Source organism: Aegilops tauschii, chromosome 5 (genome assembly GCF_002575655.3).
Source record: "Aegilops tauschii subsp. strangulata cultivar AL8/78 chromosome 5, Aet v6.0, whole genome shotgun sequence".
NCBI classification, from domain to species: domain Eukaryota; kingdom Viridiplantae; phylum Streptophyta; class Magnoliopsida; order Poales; family Poaceae; genus Aegilops; species Aegilops tauschii.
In genome coordinates this window covers 290,292,280-290,305,680 of record NC_053039.3, presented here as the reverse complement: position 1 = coordinate 290,305,680, position 13,401 = coordinate 290,292,280, and positions in this window count along the sequence as shown.

Sequence of the window (13,401 nt, the reverse complement as noted above, 5' to 3'; positions counted from 1 at the left end):
CTACACTTGTGGGTCATCAGGTCTGCGGGGCCACCAGGTGGGCACAACCCACCTGGGCGTGCCTGGAGGAGGGCGCGCCCTGGTGGGTTGTGCTCACCCAGGGGCCCCCCTCCGGTGGTTCTTGGATCCAGTATTTTTCTTTTATTATGAAATAATTCTCCAAAAAGTTTCGTTCCAATCTAAGAACTTTTATTTCTGCAAAAAAACTATATGGTAATTCCGCTAAAAATAGCGTCAGTCCGGGTTAGTTTCATTCAAATCATGCAAATTAGAGTCCAAAACAAGAGGAAAAGCGTTAGGAAAAGTAGATACGACGGAGACGTATCAACTCCCCCAAGCTTAAACCTTTTCTTGTCTTCAAGCAATTCAGTTGATAAACTGAAAGTGAAAAAGATAAACTTTTACGAACGCTTTTGCTCTTGTTTACATAAATAAGCTAAAGTAGCACCCAAGTTTTCAGCAAAGATCATGACTAACCATGTCAACAATAACACTTAAAAATTATATTAACTCATATCAATGGTATAATCAACTAGCAAGCAATAATAAGACATCTCAAATTCCAACACCTTGTCAAAACAATCATGATATAATATGACAATAGTGGTATCTCGCTAGCCCTTTCTGAGACCGCAAAACATAAATGCAGAGCACCTCCAAAGTTCAAGCAGCGACTAAACATTGTAATTCATGGTAGAAAAGATCCAGTCATGATGCACCTAACATTAACTATACACAATGCATGAGGATGACAATAATGCTCTCAGATCTGGCGCTTATTTGAGAAGGTGGCGACCCAACATCAAAAAGTAAATAGATAGTCCCTTCGTAGTGGGAAGTAGGGATTTGCAGCGGTGCCAGAGCTCAAGTTTTTAAAACGGAGATAAATGAAATTTTGGGGAATGCACCCTTCCTGTTTACGTCACGACCAAAAGTTATCAATATCTTCCATGCTAAACACATTAGTGGAGGTTCCCAAGTGATAAAAGTAAAGGTTTACTCCCCCTCCACCAACAATCACACTCCAGGGCTAGCCGAATCCACGGGTACCATCCATACCAACAACAATCCTAGAGGAGTTTTGTTTAATTATTTGCAATTTTTTATTTCGGGATTAGGAATCCATATTACCGCCCCTCTCGTGCAACGACGAGTGAATAAACACTCATCATGAGAATAACCCGCTTAGCATGCAAGATACTGACTACCCCCTGTCGCTCTATGAACAATTCAGGCACACAAAAACAGATGTTTATTTGAAGTTTTTAGAGGTGGCACATGCAAATTTACTTAGAACGGCAGGGTAATACCGCATATAGGTAGGTATGGTGGACTCGTCTGGAATAACTTAGGTTTTAGGATTTCGATGCACAAGCAGTAATTCCGCTTAATACAGGCGGAGGCTAGCAAATAGGTTGGGAAGCGGCCAGCTAGAGAGCGAAAACGGTCATGAACATGCATTATGCATAATGAACATTGGATACTAGCATGAGTAGGATATGAACACCATGAACATAAATATCATAGAGGCTATGTTGGTTTTGATTCAACTACATGCATGAACATGTGTCAAGTCAAGCCACTCGAAACATTCATAGGAGGATACCATATCATCATACCACATCACAATCATTTTAACGCAATGTTGACGTGTAAGATAAATCATTATCCACTCCTAGCTACTTAAGCATGGCATGGGAAACTATAATCTCTAATTGTCATTGCAAACATATTTGATCATAACATGATGAATCATGGATACTAGGTTAAACATATTTACAAAAATAGAACAAGTCGAGTTCATACATGTTTCTCTCTGCCATAGCCAGTTCACCAAATATCGTCATTATTGCCTTTCACTTGCACAACTGAATGATATGAAAATAATAATAGTGCAAGAGTGACGTGGACTAAACTCGAATCTTCAAACATTTTATTCAAAAAGTAGAAGACAAAGCAATTTGGGCTCTTTGTTAGATCAACAATAATGCATATGAGAGCCACTCAATATTATCATCACGGTCTTCTCCTCGGTATGACTCAATAAACAGAAAAGAATTTCAGAGAAACACACATAAATATTTTTGGAGTTTTTAGTTTTTCTCAGCGGAAGCAAACTAAAGAAAGAAAAATAAAAACGAGAAAAACTATTTACATGGGTAAGCTCCCAACAAGTAAAAGAAGAATCGAGAAATCTTTTTGGGTTTTCTTTAAATAATACAACTAATTAAACTAGAAAGAAAGACCGAAAAGAAACAAGAAAAGATTTTTTGGAGTTTTCTCGAAGTTTTTCAAACACACAAGAAGAAAGCGAGAAAATAAATCTAGCATGGATAATACAATGAAAAAGTGTGAACACCGACAACTGGAATGAAATGTGTGAACATAAATGTATTGTCGCTGGAAATACGTACTCCCCCAACCTTAGGCTTTTGGCCTAGCTTGGTAATCACCATCCGCGGCCTACATAGTAGTGAGAGTGGTAGCTCACGGAGGCCCTTGGTGCAACCACCTCAGCCCACTGAGCTCCACGTTGTGCGCACGGGCCTCGCTCTCAGAAACATGATACCTTCCTTTGCTGTGAAAATCAAAGAGAGCAGGTGCAGGAAAAAAGATATCTACAATGGATGCTTTATTGAATCGCAAGTTATAAGTATAGTTATTGATTTCACCCTTAAGGAACTTATGGCGCTTCATGGCCTCAAAGTCTAAGTACTGAGTGCGTAAGATGGGGTCATAAGGCAGAGGTGTAACACCCACCTCTTTAGCTAACCGAGAAGCATAAATCCCACCATAAAGATAACCACTGCCAGCGTTGTGTTGCAATCTGCGTGCAACAATCGCTCCAAGATTATAACATTTAATTCTAGTCAGAGCAGTGTGTATGAGGCTCAAGTCAGGGGCACACAGTGTGCTGCAATCCTGCTTGCCTATGATGCATTTGCCATTAAAGAGCGCAGAGTATTGAACCGATGGGAAATGAATGCTCTTTATTCTACCTTGTGTCACTCCTCTAGTCTCACCATAGCAAAGGCTAGTCAAGAATGTCTCGTACTCAGATCTTCATGGTTCGTCCAGTGATCCCCAAAATTAAATTTACAAATACCACTAAATGCATCTAGAGGCATGGTAAAAGGGCAGTCATAAAGTTTAAACGAAACTCTAGACTCACGAGGATGAAATTTAAATTCTTTAGTAAACGATTCTGTGAGGCTAAGATGTTGGTTGCACTTATCTTCTATGTAGGGCCCGAGCTCGGCATTGTGAACATATTTCTCAAATTCTTCCTTAATACATGCACTCACCATAAAATCGTTGCATGGCCATAGGCAGGATTTGTTAGCTGCTTCCTGTATCGAACTTGCGCTGGGTTCAACATAAGACCGGCGCACCGAGCCACTACTAGATGATGCCTCCGAAGACCTCCTCCTCGACGAACTCCTAAAGAAACTCATCTTATTCCTATAAATAAAATTCTGAAATTTTTAGTCCACAATTTTTGCCAACAAAACTTCACAAGATTGATAGCAACTACTCATAAGGTGGCATACATGCTATATCATGCATTCAAACTACTTAGAACTCTAAGAATTCAACATGCAAGCTCATCTACAGCAGCACCAAGAGTAACTAATTATTCAAAATATAAACCACTAAAGCAAAAATTAATTGGAGCAATGAAGGAGTCACATACCAAGTAGCAATCCCCCAAAATAGTTTTGGAAACAGAGCTTCGAGCAAAGAGATCGAAATCCGTGGGTTTGAGAGCAAGAACACGAGAGAGAGAGAGAGAGAGAGAGAGCTACTTAAGCATGGCATGGGAAACTATAATCTCTAATTTTCATTGCAAACATGTTTGATCATGGTATGATGAATCATGGATACTAGGTTAACATATTTACAAAAACAAAACAAGTCGAGTTCATACATGTTTCTGTTTGCCATAGCCAGTTCACCAAATATCGTCATTATTGCCTTTCACTTGCACAACTGAATGATATGAAAATAATAATAATGCAAGAGTGACGTGGACTAAGATGGAATCTTCAAACATTTTATTCAAAAAGTAGAAGACAAGGCAATTTGGGCTCTTTGTTAGATCAACAATAATGCATATGAGAGCCACTAAATATTATCATCATGGTCTTCTCCTCGGTATGACTCAATAAACAGAAAAGAATTTCAGAGAAACACACATAAATATTTTTGGAGTTTTTTGTTTTTCTCAGAGGAAGCAAACTAAAGAAAGAAAAATAAAAACGAGAAAAACTATTTACACGGGTAAGCTCCCAACAAGTAAAAGAAGAATCGAGAAATCTTTTTGGGTTTTCTAAATACTACAACTAATTAAACTAGAAAGAAAAACCGAAAAGAAACAAGAATTTTTTTTTGGAGTTTTCTCAAAGTTTTTCAAACACACAAGAAGAAAGCGAGAAAATAAATCTAGCATGGATAATACAATGAAAAAGTGTGAACACCGACAACTGGAATGAAATGTGTGAACATAAATGTATTGTCGCTGGAAATACATACTCCCCCAACCTTAGGCTTTTGGCCTAGCTTGGTAATCACCATCCGCGGCCTACATAGTAGTCAGAGTGGTAGCTCATGGAGGCCCTTGGTGCAACCACCTCAGCCCACTAAGCTCCACGTTGTGCGCACGGACCTCGCTCTAAGAAACATGATACCTTCCTTTGCTGTGAAAATCAAAGAGAGAAGGTGCAGGAAAAAAGATATCTACAATGGATGCTTTATTGAATCGCAAGTTATAAGTATAGTTATTGATTTCACCCTTAAGGAACTTATGGCGCTTCATGGCCTCAAAGTCTAAGTACTGAGTGCGTAAGATGGGGTCATAAGGCAGAGGTGTAACACCCACCTCTTTAGCTAACCGAGAAGCATAAATCCCACCATAAAGATAACCACTGCCAGCGTTGTGTTGCAATCTGCGTGCAACAATCGCTCCAAGATTATAACATTTAATTCTAGTCAGAGCAGTGTGTATGAGGCTCAAGTCAGGGGCACACAGTGTGCTGCAATCCTGCTTGCCTATGATGCATTTGCCATTAAAGAGCGCAGAGTATTGAACCGATGGGAAATGAATGCTCTTTATTCTACCTTGTGTCACTCCTCTAGTCTCACCATAGCAAAGGCTAGTCAAGAATGTCTCGTACTCAGATCTTCATGGTTCGTCCAGTGATCCCCAAAATTAAATTTACAAATACCACTAAATGCATCTAGAGGCATGGTAAAAGGGCAGTCATAAAGTTTAAACGAAACTCTAGACTCACGAGGATGAAATTTAAATTCTTTAGTAAACGATTCTGTGAGGCTAAGATGTTGGTTGCACTTATCTTCTATGTAGGGCCCGAGCTCGGCGTTGTGAACATATTTCTCAAATTCTTCCTTAATACATGCACTCACCATAAAATCGTTGCATGGCCATAGGCAGGATTTGTTAGCTGCTTCCTGTATTGAACTTGCGCTCGGTTCAACATAAGACCGGCGCACCGAGCCACTACTAGATGATGCCTCCGAAGACCTCCTCCTCGACGAACTCCTAAAGAAACTCATCTTATTCCTATAAATAAAATTCTGAAATTTTTAGTCCACAATTTTTGCCAACAAAACTTCACAAGATTGATAGCAACTACTCATAAGGTGGCATACATGCTATATCATGCATACAAACTACTTAGAACTCTAAGAATTCAACATGCAAGCTCATCTACAGCAGCACCAAGAGTAACTAATTATTCAAAATATAAACCACTAAAGCAAAAATTAATTGGAGCAATGAAGGAGTCACATACCAAGTAGCAATCCCCCAAAATAGTTGTGGAAACAGAGCTTCGAGCAAAGAGATCGAAATCCGTGGGTTTGAGAGCAAGAACACGAGAGAGAGAGAGAGAGAGAGAGAGCTACTTAAGCATGGCATGGGAAACTATAATCTCTAATTGTCATTGCAAACATGTTTGATCATGGTATGATGAATCATGGATACTAGGTTAACATATTTACAAAAACAGAACAAGTCGAGTTCATACATGTTTCTCTTTGCCATAGCCAGTTCACCAAATATCGTCATTATTGCCTTTCACTTGCACAACTGAATGATATCAAAATAATAATAGTGCAAGAGTGACGTGGACTAAGATGGAATCTTCAAACATTTTATTCAAAAAGTAGAAGACAAGGCAATTTGGGCTCTTTGTTAGATCAACAATAATGCATATGAGAGCCACTAAATATTATCATCATGGTCTTCTCCTCGGTATGACTCAATAAACAGAAAAGAATTTCAGAGAAACACACATAAATATTTTTGGAGTTTTTTGTTTTTCTCAGAGGAAGCAAACTAAAGAAAGAAAAATAAAAACGAGAAAAACTATTTACACGGGTAAGCTCCCAACAAGTAAAAGAAGAATCGAGAAATCTTTTTGGGTTTTCTTTAAATACTACAACTAATTAAACTAGAAAGAAAAACCGAAAAGAAACAAGATTTTTTTTTGGAGTTTTATCAAAGTTTTTCAAACACACAAGAAGAAAGCGAGAAAATAAATCTAGCATGGATAATACAATGAAAAAGTGTGAACACCGACAACTGGAATGAAATGTGTGAACATAAATGTATTGTCGCTGGAAATACGTACTCCCCCAACCTTAGGCTTTTGGCCTAGCTTGGTAATCACCATCCGCGGCCTACATAGTAGTGAGAGTGGTAGCTCACGGAGGCCCTTGGTGCAACTACCACAGCCCCACGTTGTGCGCACGGGCCTCGCTCTCAGAAACATGATACCTTCCTTTACTGTGAAAATCAAAGAGAGCAGGTGCAGGAAAAAAGATATCTACAATGGATGCTTTATTGAATCGCAAGTTATAAGTATAGTTATTGATTTCACCCTTAAGGGACTTATGGCGCTTCATGGCCTCAAAGTCTAAGTACTGAGTGCGTAAGATGGGGTCATAAGGCAGAGGTGTAACACCCACCTCTTTAGCTAACCGAGAAGCATAAATCCCACCATAAAGATAACCACTGCCAGCGTTGTGTTGCAATCTGCGTGCAACAATCGCTCCAAGATTATAACATTTAATTCTAGTCAGAGCAGTGTGTATGAGGCTCAAGTCAGGGGCACACAGTGTGCTGCAATCCTGCTTGCCTATGATGCATTTGCCATTAAAGAGCGCAGAGTATTGAACCGATGGGAAATGAATGCTCTTTATTCTACCTTGTGTCACTCCTCTAGTCTCACCATAGCAAAGGCTAGTCAAGAATGTCTCGTACTCAGATCTTCATGGTTCGTCCAGTGATCCCCAAAATTAAATTTACAAATACCACTAAATGCATCTAGAGGCATGGTAAAAGGGCAGTCATAAAGTTTAAACGAAACTCTAGACTCACGAGGATGAAATTTAAATTCTTTAGTAAACGATTCTGTGAGGCTAAGATGTTGGTTGCACTTATCTTCTATGTAGGGCCCGAGCTCGGCATTGTGAACATATTTCTCAAATTCTTCCTTAATACATGCACTCACCATAAAATCGTTGCATGGCCATAGGCAGGATTTGTTAGCTGCTTCCTGTATCGAACTTGCGCTGGGTTCAACATAAGACCGGCGCACCGAGCCACTACTAGATGATGCCTCCGAAGACCTCCTCCTCGACGAACTCCTAAAGAAACTCATCTTATTCCTATAAATAAAATTCTGAAATTTTTAGTCCACAATTTTTGCCAACAAAACTTCACAAGATTGATAGCAACTACTCATAAGGTGGCATACATGCTATATCATGCATTCAAACTACTTAGAACTCTAAGAATTCAACATGCAAGCTCATCTACAGCAGCACCAAGAGTAACTAATTATTCAAAATATAAACCACTAAAGCAAAAATTAATTGGAGCAATGAAGGAGTCACATACCAAGTAGCAATCCCCCAAAATAGTTTTGGAAACAGAGCTTCGAGCAAAGAGATCGAAATCCGTGGGTTTGAGAGCAAGAACACGAGAGAGAGAGAGAGCTACTTAAGCATGGCATGGGAAACTATAATCTCTAATTGTCATTGCAAACATGTTTGATCATGGTATGATGAATCATGGATACTAGGTTAACATATTTACAAAAACAGAACAAGTCGAGTTCATACATGTTTCTCTTTGCCATAGCCAGTTCACCAAATATCGTCATTATTGCCTTTCACTTGCACAACTAAATGATATGAAAATAATAATAGTGCAAGAGTGACGTGGACTAAGATGGAATCTTCAAACATTTTATTCAAAAAGTAGAAGACAAGGCAATTTGGGCTCTTTGTTAGATCAACAATAATGCATATGAGAGCCACTAAATATTATCATCATGGTCTTCTCCTCGGTATGACTCAATAAACAGAAAAGAATTTCAGAGAAACACACATAAATATTTTTGGAGTTTTTTGTTTTTCTCAGAGGAAGCAAACTAAAGAAAGAAAAATAAAAACGAGAAAAACTATTTACACGGGTAAGCTCCCAACAAGTAAAAGAAGAATCGAGAAATCTTTTTGGGTTTTCTTTAAATACTACAACTAATTAAACTAGAAAGAAAAACCGAAAAGAAACAAGATTTTTTTTTTTGGAGTTTTATCAAAGTTTTTCAAACACACAAGAAGAAAGCGAGAAAATAAATCTAGCATGGATAATACAATGAAAAAGTGTGAACACCGACAACTGGAATGAAATGTGTGAACATAAATGTATTGTCGCTGGAAATACGTACTCCCCCAACCTTAGGCTTTTGGCCTAGCTTGGTAATCACCATCCGCGGCCTACATAGTAGTCAGAGTGGTAGCTCACGGAGGCCCTTGGTGCAACCACCTCAGCCCACTGAGCTCCACGTTGTGCGCACGGGCCTCGCTCTCAGAAACATGATACCTTCCTTTGCTGTGAAAATCAAAGAGAGTAGGTGCAGGAAAAAACATATCTACAATGGATGCTTTATTGAATCGCAAGTTATAAGTATAGTTATTGATTTCACCCTTAAGGAACTTATGGCGCTTCATGGCCTCAAAGTCTAAGTACTGAGTGCGTAAGATGGGGTCATAAGGCAGAGGTGTAACACCCACCTCTTTAGCTAACCGAGAAGCATAAATCCCACCATAAAGATAACCACTGCCAGCGTTGTGTTGCAATCTGCGTGCAACAATCGCTCCAAGATTATAACATTTAATTCTAGTCAGAGCAGTGTGTATGAGGCTCAAGTCAGGGGCACACAGTGTGCTGCAATCCTGCTTGCCTATGATGCATTTGCCATTAAAGAGCGCAGAGTATTGAACCGATGGGAAATGAATGCTCTTTATTCTACCTTGTGTCACTCCTCTAGTCTCACCATAGCAAAGGCTAGTCAAGAATGTCTCGTACTCAGATCTTCATGGTTCGTCCAGTGATCCCCAAAATTAAATTTACAAATACCACTAAATGCATCTAGAGGCATGGTAAAAGGGCAGTCATAAAGTTTAAACGAAACTCTAGACTCACGAGGATGAAATTTAAATTCTTTAGTAAACGATTCTGTGAGGCTAAGATGTTGGTTGCACTTATCTTCTATGTAGGGCCCGAGCTCGGCGTTGTGAACATATTTCTCAAATTCTTCCTTAATACATGCACTCACCATAAAATCGTTGCACGGCCATAGGCAGGTTTTGTTAGCTGCTTCCCGTATCGAACTTGCGCTAGGTTCAACATAAGACCGGCGCACCGAGCCACTACTAGATGATGCCTCCGAAGACCTCCTCCTCGACGAACTCCTAAAGAAACTCATCTTATTCCTATAAATAAAATTCTGAAATTTTTAGTCCACAATTTTTGCCAACAAAACTTCACAAGATTGATGGCAACTACTCATAAGGTGGCATACATGCTATATCATTCATTCAAACTACTTAGAACCCTAAGAATTCAACATGCAAGCTCATCTACAGCAGCACCAAGAGTAACTAATTATTCAAAATATAAACCACTAAAGCAAAAAATAATTGGAGCAATGAAGGAGTCACATACCAAGTAGCAATCCCCCAAAATAGTTTTGGAAACAGAGCTTCGAGCAAAGAGATCGAAATCCGCGGGTTTGAGAGCAAGAACATGAGAGAGAGAGAGAGAGAACAATGGTGAATTTTTTTCCTGGAGGTAGGTGATGAATTGGGCTAAAGAGATATGTAAGGGGGGCCACAACCCACCAGGGCGCGCCAGGGAGATAGAAACAGCATTATTTTCTTCAGGAGGTTTTTCTATTTCAGGTTCACTAGAGGTATGTAAAGTTCTATCATTTTTCCTTCTCTTTTTCTTTCTAGAAGGACTAGGTGCATCATTGTTACTTCTTTGAGAGTTTTGTTCAACTCTTTTAGGGTGTCCCTCAGGATAAAGTGGCTCCTGAGTCATTCTACCTCCTCTAGTTACTACTCTAATAGCATGATGATTGATATTATTGTTCATTTCATCAAGCAACTCTCTTTGAGATTTAGCAACTTGTTCTAACTGAGTGTGAACCATAGAGGCATGTTTCCCTACACCTTTAACATTATTAGAAATTCTAAATAACAAGTCACTCAAGCGAGCAATCATATCAGAGTTGTATTTCAATTGTTTCATAACATTTTCATTGAAGTGATCTTGTTTTCTAATGTAGTTATCAAATTCATAAAGGCACTGACTAGGATGCATATTATAAGGATTGTCCTTTTCATCAAATTTCATTAAAGAATTTACCTCTACCGCCTTAGGTGGCGGTGTATCAAGTCAATGTATCTCTTCAATAGGAGGTAAATTTTTAACATCCTCTGCTTTAATACCTTTTTCCTTCATAGATTTCTTTGCCTCTTGCATATCTTCCGGACTGAGATATAAGATACCCCTCTTCTTTGGAGTGGGTTTATGCGGTGGTTCAGGAAGAGTCCAATCATCATAATTTTTCAATATATTATTCAATAATTCCTCAGCTTGTTCAACAGTTCGTTCCTGAAAACACAACCAGCACAAGCAATTAGAGAAGCATCGGCACAACACACCTGGGCGCGCTTGGAGGGGGCGCCCTGGTGGGTTGTGCTCACCCAAGGGCCCCCCTCCGGTGGTTCTTCGCTCCAGTATTTTTCTTTTATTATGAAATAATTCTCCAAAAAGTTTCGTTCCATTCCGAGAACTTCTATTTCTACACAAAAATAACACCATGGTAATTCTACTGAAAACAGTGTTAGTCCGGGTTAGTGTCATTCGAATCATGCAAATTAGAATCCAAAACTAGAGGAAATGTGTTAGGAAAAGTAGATACAACGGAGACGTATCAAAGAACCAGCCCAGTCTCTCAAGTAACAGAGCCTCTCGCATATTACTTCAGGTTAGTTTATGCCTTTATGTGGGATTTCAACAAGAACAAGAACATTGATGGCTTAATTAAACTGCAACATACTAAGGATGGAAACCTTCCGTTCGCTCGCCTTGCATCATGCACAATGACTCCCATTACATTCCGCATGCACCAAAGGTGCGTCCTTCCGGTCCTCTCATAATAGGGAAAGGTCCTCTCGATGCTCTGTCACCAAATAGAGATGGATATTATATGATAGCAACAGAAAATTATTTGTCCTTGAATCAAGGTATTCGAGAAGAACAGGTTATTTCCTCGGATCGATTCATGTCCAATGGCCATGGGAATTTTATCTACCCTTCTATTTTTCAAGATAATTCAGATTTTTTGGCAAAAAAGTGGGTCAATAATGATTTTTTTCAAATGTATTAAGACGCTTGGCCTGATTTTTGAAATTGTTGAGAGTTTTAGGTGTCCGACTCACCCGTTCCTGCACAATCGGCCGGTCGAAAGAGACTACTACCTGATCAATGCATCGTCCATGAGATATCATATGTGCTCGGAGGCTATGTTATTTGTTGTCCCGCCTTGAGGGCTGCTCCTCGTCCTTCGATGTGTCATCCCTTGCTGGTCCAGTTCTCAGCTCATAGGAGTGCCTGGTTTCAACGCGGAGCTCGTGATGGGGTCTTCGACAAGCCGGTCTGGTCTCAGGTTGTAGTGAGCATGCGTGTTACAGAGGTGACGCAAGTTGATGCATCACCATTATCTTTGGAGGAATTTATCAGCAAGGTTACTTCTACACCCCCCCCCAAACTTGAGACCCGACAACTTTAAACAAGGAGAAGGATGATGGGCGATGAAGCAAGCATCTACAAAAGAAGAACAATGCATCCAACATCTCAATGGTGAGCTGCCGGAGGTGAGAAGACGCAGTGGGCGCTGAGCAAAAGATGAAAGCATACCTAGACATCTACAAAAAATCGCTTTCACCGCAAGTGATCGCGGCGTTGAGCACTTTGCGGCATTGCCGAGAAGTCGAAGATGGACCTTATAGGATGTTTCTAGCATGATAATGTTAGCCAGTGATGCTCTCATGTTGAGGTAGAGGCATCATTCGATATGGATGAGTTCTCTTCGGCCAGCAGTGTTCAATATTGTTGCACTTGAGCCTCACCCAATTGCTTTGGGCCTTGGTACTCTGGTGTCTGGCTCAGATGACGTCCCTTGATGTTGCATTTTTCTTTGTCCCTATTCCCAACTCTAGTGTCTTTTTTCTGGGGTTTTTTTGGGGGTTTCACTCGGTTTCCCTGATTAACCGAGAACATTAGGTTTTGGGTCTGATTTTCCTTGTAAACTGGATCATCTCTCTTCTTCTTAATGAAATGCAGGAACCCCCTGCCCTCGCGACAAGGTTTCTCAAAAAAATGGTAGCTAGGGCAGTTGACATAGGTAAACAAAGATTTGAAACAACTAGCCCCTGCTTTATACAAGCTATAAGCATCACAAAAGCGAACACATAAGCCAGCAGTCAAACGACTAAGAGCAAACATAGCGAGCAGCCACTGGTGCACGTCGGTGCTATACAAATGGTTTTTAACCCCTTTCCGCGACGGCATTTGGAACCGTCGCCAAGTGAGTGTGGGCGATAGGGGGTCCTTCACACACGACCCAGAAATCGTCGGGGAGAGGCCCTCCTGGGACCCAGGCTGGGGCCGTGTGCAATCGGGCGAGGCAGCAAAACCCAATCATTTCCGTAGGTATGTACATCCCACACGGTAATCCGAGAAAAACATTTCCGTAGGTATGTACATCCCACACGGTGAATCCCAGAAAAACATTTCCGTTCGTATATATATCACACACAATCAATCCAAGGAATACGTTTCTGGTCTTATGTACATCCCACACAATCAATCCAGGGAAAACGTTTCCGTTCGTATGTACATCCCACATAGTTTTATGTATACGCTCGTGTGTGAAAGGTGTAACTATCACACACGCTCTGCCTTGGTTAACTGTTTGCTTTCATTAACTACATCACACACGATTTGATGTAGAAAACTGT